The sequence below is a fragment of the Elgaria multicarinata genome, chromosome 4 (genome assembly GCF_023053635.1).
Source record: "Elgaria multicarinata webbii isolate HBS135686 ecotype San Diego chromosome 4, rElgMul1.1.pri, whole genome shotgun sequence".
Taxonomy (NCBI): domain Eukaryota; kingdom Metazoa; phylum Chordata; class Lepidosauria; order Squamata; family Anguidae; genus Elgaria; species Elgaria multicarinata.
Window position 1 is genome coordinate 137,768,697 of NC_086174.1, and position 5,731 is coordinate 137,774,427.

Below are 5,731 nucleotides of genomic sequence, written 5' to 3' on the forward strand. Positions count from 1 at the left end.
TCACTGTCTTGATTTCTGTAGTTAAACATGAAACACAAGCTCATTTAACAGGTAGAACTCCTTATTTTCAGATGGGATGTGTTCTTGCATAATGATTATGTTCCACCAAATACCTATTATTACACTCCAGTGGAGTTGTGCATTTATATCATGATCTGGAAGATGTATTATTATGACAACTGATATAAGTAGTTATTTTAAGTACAACTGCAGTATCTAGTTGAAGAATGAGTTTGATTAATTCATTAAAATTTTGATCAGCTGAAAAGATGTTCCAGGTTAATTGATCAACATTTCTTAAAATTAGAAATGCTGTATTAGAAACCTGAAGGCAGTACCCTACCCCACCCCGGGAGGGAATGTGTCTCTTAAGATGGTGTCTGCTGCAACACATAAATGCATCATCTTACAAAGTATGTTTTCTTTTCTTTATAGCTATTTCTTTATTTTTATTTATTTTCATTTGTATACTGCTCCTTATCTATACAGATTCCAGAGTAGTGAACTTAAAAGGTACAATACTACATTGTTTCAATCATGTGCAAACTTATGTAGATTTCTCATACAATTAATAAAAATGTCATTAGGTCAAAGACTAAGTCTGAAATCCTATGCACAGTTGTTAAGGCTCACTGAATACAATGGAACTCATTTCTAAGTCAACATGCATAGGATCAGGGCAGAATCCAATGCCCCCACCAATTCTCGTTCGCAAGCTGTGGGTCCCACCAATTCCATTGTGCAAGCAGGACCCACTGGTTACGCAAGGGAGATTTAGTATTTTAGCTTTCCTTGATTGTGCAAGACAGAACGTATAGCGCACTTCACATGACCAAATGGCTTGCAGGGAATGTGACTGGAATGGATCTTTACACAGTTAGCCATGTGAGTGGCTGTGTGGTTTGCCACAGCTCACATCCAATTAATACTCTGCTGACTGTCTCTGCAAAGCAGTCAAAAAAAAGTGAGTGCCATTTTGGTGAAGACAGACTGAGCTGTTTGTTGAATGGACACTTTATCTTAGATTGGACTTTCAACTAAATCTGGATGTTTTGTTATATTTTATAACCTTTTTAAACTGGATTGGCTCCGAAACCAGCCTAGGAATTGTTTAGCTTCTGCCCCAGGTGTAAATGGAAACTGGGGTTTTCGTCATTTTCTAATTCTGGCATGCCAATTGAATAGCAGCTGGGATGGAGAAACTTTGGCTGCTTTTAGCTTAGCTTTCTGTATGCATTTGGGAAGGGCGTGTCCACTTGTACAATGAAAGATGTGTGTTTTATGTGCATGTTGATGGGGAGAAAGGATATGAAGGAAAAATATGAAGGAAAAGGAATAGTTCTCAGGTCCAATTCCTATTTAATGATAATGAACCATGAAAACTGTTGCACATCAGTTGTTGAAGCTGGCTGAACAGGCAGGCTCACATGCAGGTCACCAGGCCAGTATTCCACACTATGGTGGACTGTATATGTATTTAAATTATAATTATTTCTAAATTTGCATCTGGATACTTATTCTTTTTTTATTGCATTTAAATCCCGCCTTTTTTCTTCCAAGGAACCCAAGGCAGTGTACATAATCCTCCTTCTCTCCATTTTAGCCTTACAACCACCCTGTGAGGTATCCTGGGCTGAGAGTCTGTGACTGGCCCAAAGTCACCCAGTGGGTTTCCATGGCCGAGTGGGGACTAGAACCCGGATCTCCCAACTCCCAGTCCAACACTTTAGCCATGACACCACACCTCTCCTCTTCCTCCCTGATGGAATACCTGAGTCCATTTCCAGTAGAGAAATTGCTACTGCCACCTCTGCCCCAAGGCTTTGGCTATTGGGCAGTATAAAAATGTGATAAATAAAGCAAGGACAACATACAACAAGCCCTACTTAGCGTGGAATGGAAATTAAGTTCATCACGGCTATCTTTTGTCCCATTCTTTTTAATGGTTCTACTCTAAGAAGGGCTCACGTTTAGGGTGAAATTCCCACTTCATCACAACAGGTAAAGCTGCAAGAGCTATACTAGAGGAACCATATACAAAGGAAGGCAGGGCTCCTGCAGCTTGAACTGTTGTGATGAAGAGGGGGCTGCACGCATACAAATGGCACCTGCTGAATTCCCCTTTTCAATACAACTGTTAAAGATACAAGAGCCCTGTCCTCCTTTTCATATGGTCACCCTACTCACGTTGGATTCTACTAGGGGTGTGCAGGGATCCCCCCCGATCCTCTTCGCGCTCGATCCGCAAATTGCAGATCGGGCCCACTCCACCCCGCCTCGATCCGCCTAGGGGCCACGCTGCGGAGCTCCAGCTCCGAATCAGAACTCTGCAGTGGCGGGAAGTGGCGCCAGGTAAGGCCCCCCCTCACTCCTCCCCCTTACCTGTGTCCGTCCCGGCCCATCCCAGCTTCACTACAGCCCGCAGCTCAACCAGGAACTGTAGGCCCCGATTGTGGCCTACACTTCCTGGTTGAGCCGCTGGCTCTAGTGAAACTGGGATGGGCCGGGATGGACACAGGTAAGGCCCCCCCTCCCCCTTGCCACCTTACCTGGCTCTGCTGCGGTTGCCGCACGGGCGACGACAGCGGCAGGGCCAGGTAACCCCCCCTCCCTTTTCTCCCTTACCTGCGTCCGTCCACGGTCCCGCGGCTGCTTCAACTGAGCCCGAGCCTCGGGCTCAGTTGAAGCAGCCGCGGGACCTCGGACGGATGCAGGTAAGACCCCCTCCCCCTTACCTGGCTCTGCCCCGTCGCTGCATGGGCGGCAGTGACAGTGGCTGGGCCAAGTAAACCCCCCCTTACCTTTTTTGCGGAGCTCGTGATTGAGGCGAAGGATCCACCTTCACCTCGATCCGCTCCACAATGCTCCGCGGCTCCCCCAATCCTCTTCGCCTCCGCCTTAACGGGAGACGAAGGCCCCCCCCCAATCCACTCCTGCTTCTCCGGTCCGAGGAGAAGTGGAGCACATCCCTAGATTCTACCCCCAACTGCCTCGCTATCCCGGAGAAGGGGCGTGTGGCATGTATCGTGCGGCCTCTGGCACCGGGCATCCTTGAGGCGCAACTGGGCCGTCCTGGCCCGGGAGCCGCCCTAGCACTCTGAAGGCCCTCCTGTTTCCTGCGGGCGGGATGCGCTCCCGTCTTTCCTTGCCGAGGCAGAGCTCGGCGGCTGCGCCAGCGCTGTCCAGGAGCAGGGCGGGCCGGCTGCTCTTCCCGTCTTTCGCTTTGCGCCACGCCCGGGTCGCGAGGCGCATCTCGGCAAGTTCCCAGCGCGCGCGCGACGGATGGGCTGGGCGCTGGAGTCCCCGGTGGCGCCTCCGTTGCACTTCAGCCGCTTCTCCCTCGGCGGCTAGGGAAAAGTCCCCGCGTGCCTCCCGCTCAGACGTGCGCCTCCAAAGCGGGGGAAAGCCGGCGAGAGTGCGTTGGCGAGGGCTGCTGCCGCCGCCAAACCCCTTCACCTGACGCCGCTCCAGTGCTTCGGGCATCGGGTCCGGGAGTCAGAAGTGTCGGCTGCGCCTTGCAAGCGGAAAGGGCGCCGTCGAAGCACCTTTCCTGAGGGAAGTTTGGACGCTGCAGCGCGAGAAGAGGCGACCCCTCTCCTCTGCCAAGGGTCGAAAGGAAGACGACCCCCCCCCAACCCCCGTGGATACTTTCCTGCCGCCTCCCTCGCCGGCTTGCTTCCCTTCTCCTCAACATTGAATTCTCCCAGACACAGTTTAGAAGAAAATATACTTTGAACGCGGTCAGTATACATGGAGTTACGATGGATTAAACTAATTATAGGATCGAAGAACAGGAGAAACTCTCTCTCTTTCTCTCTCTCTCTCTGGCCCCTTTCAGAAGACACCTTAAACCACGGTGAATAAGAACATAAGGTGGGTTAAGGTGTCTTCTGAACATGGCCTGGCTTTCTGGCTAAACCACCATGGTTAAAGCCATGGTTTAAGGTGTCTTCTGAACAGGGCCTCTCTCTCTCTCTCTCTCTCTCATTTTAAAATCTGCTGTTAGTTGCTCCTTAAAAAACTACAAGTAATTTCTAGGCTGCAATGCTAAACACACTAAGATATATAAGCTCTATTAAACATAGTGGGACTGCTTTGTAACTGTTCTTTTTATAAATGTTGAAAGATCTTGTTTTGTGAATATATTTTATAGGTTACGTGGGAAGGAATCTGGGTAAAATCCAGTGTAAGTCCTACTGAGAGTAGTAGACCCATTGAAATGAATGGGACAAGTTAGCCATGACTAACTTAAGTCTTCATTTTAGTGGATCGACTCTAAGTAGGACTTGGTTATATTTTACCCTATGTTTCAATTGTACTTGTTTTACAGTTCAATAAGTCTGTTAATACGTTGTTAAAAACTGCAATGAATTATTTTCTAACATGACTCATATTTTCATATTTTCTAACATGACTCTGAATTTTTCACTTAGCATTCATTCTACTCTCTCCAACTCACCCCTTTTTATTCTTCCTTTATACATTTATTTATTATATTTGTTAGTCCCTCAGTAACATGGGTTCTCTGGGCAACATATACCGTATTTCTTCGATTGTAAGACGCCATCGATTGTAAGACGCTCACTAATTTAAGTACCATCAACAGAAAAAAAAACCCTAAGACACACCCGCGATTCTAAGATGCACCCCATTTTTAGAGATGTTTATATGGGGGGAAAAGCGTGTCTTAGAATTGAAGAAATGCGGTAATTGAACCATTTAAAACAATTAAACCATAGAATCCATAAAATACAATTGTAATATATAATATATTATGTACACATATAAGGGTATATTACAATTATGCAAATTTGCTAGCAAATATAAACACACACACATATATAGAGTGGAGGTGCCTTTTTATTTCACTGCTTTATGTGCCAATCATTCGTGGCAGTGCTTTTGTAAATTTCACCTATGGATGCTTGTGGGTTTAGTTCAACATCAAACTATAAGGACAAGTACTCTCTATAACAGCAGCAAGGTCTGATTTTTCCCAACACAATCAGAAAAGCAGGGACTTTGTGGCTTTTGTATTGCTTGTCCTTTCCTTTTGAAACAATGGGTGGGCCTAACCTTTTCTAAGTAGCACCAGTACAAATCCTGTTGGGTGCTAGCAATCAAAGCACATTGGTGCATTCATTTATTTTAAATTTCCATATTAAGATGACTCTGAAATCGTAAAATAAATGTTTCCCTTAAGGGGGTTAATGTTTTCTCAGTATGTTTTTGTGTTGTACTAAAAATGTAGCAGTAGCTTGCACTTCTCTAACACCTTTTCTAACACTCATGGATAATGTTCTCTGAAGAAGCATAATTTTCACATGCAAAGGGGAAAATTAACAGCAGGAAATTTGTTTCATTAAGGATTCCTCATATCTTGATCTTAAAACTTCCTGTTCTAGAACAGGGAGCACCAAACATTTATACCAGCACTGCAGAATATGATGTGGTATTAGATTGATGCTGCAACAATATTACACTGCTGTTACCAGTAACAATGAGGATTGTGTTGCCAGTCACAATTGAGACTGATGTGGTAATACTATGCCTGTTTCTTTGGAAGTAAGCCCCACTGGGACTATTAGGACAACACGCTAAGCCATGGTTAGTCCACTAACTCTTTTGTAGCAAATGGTTAGTGAGCATGTTTAAATTGTGGTTATGTAGCCATCATGGTTTGGGATGGTTCACATGACCCATTAAGCGATAATGCTTAACCACTGTGGCT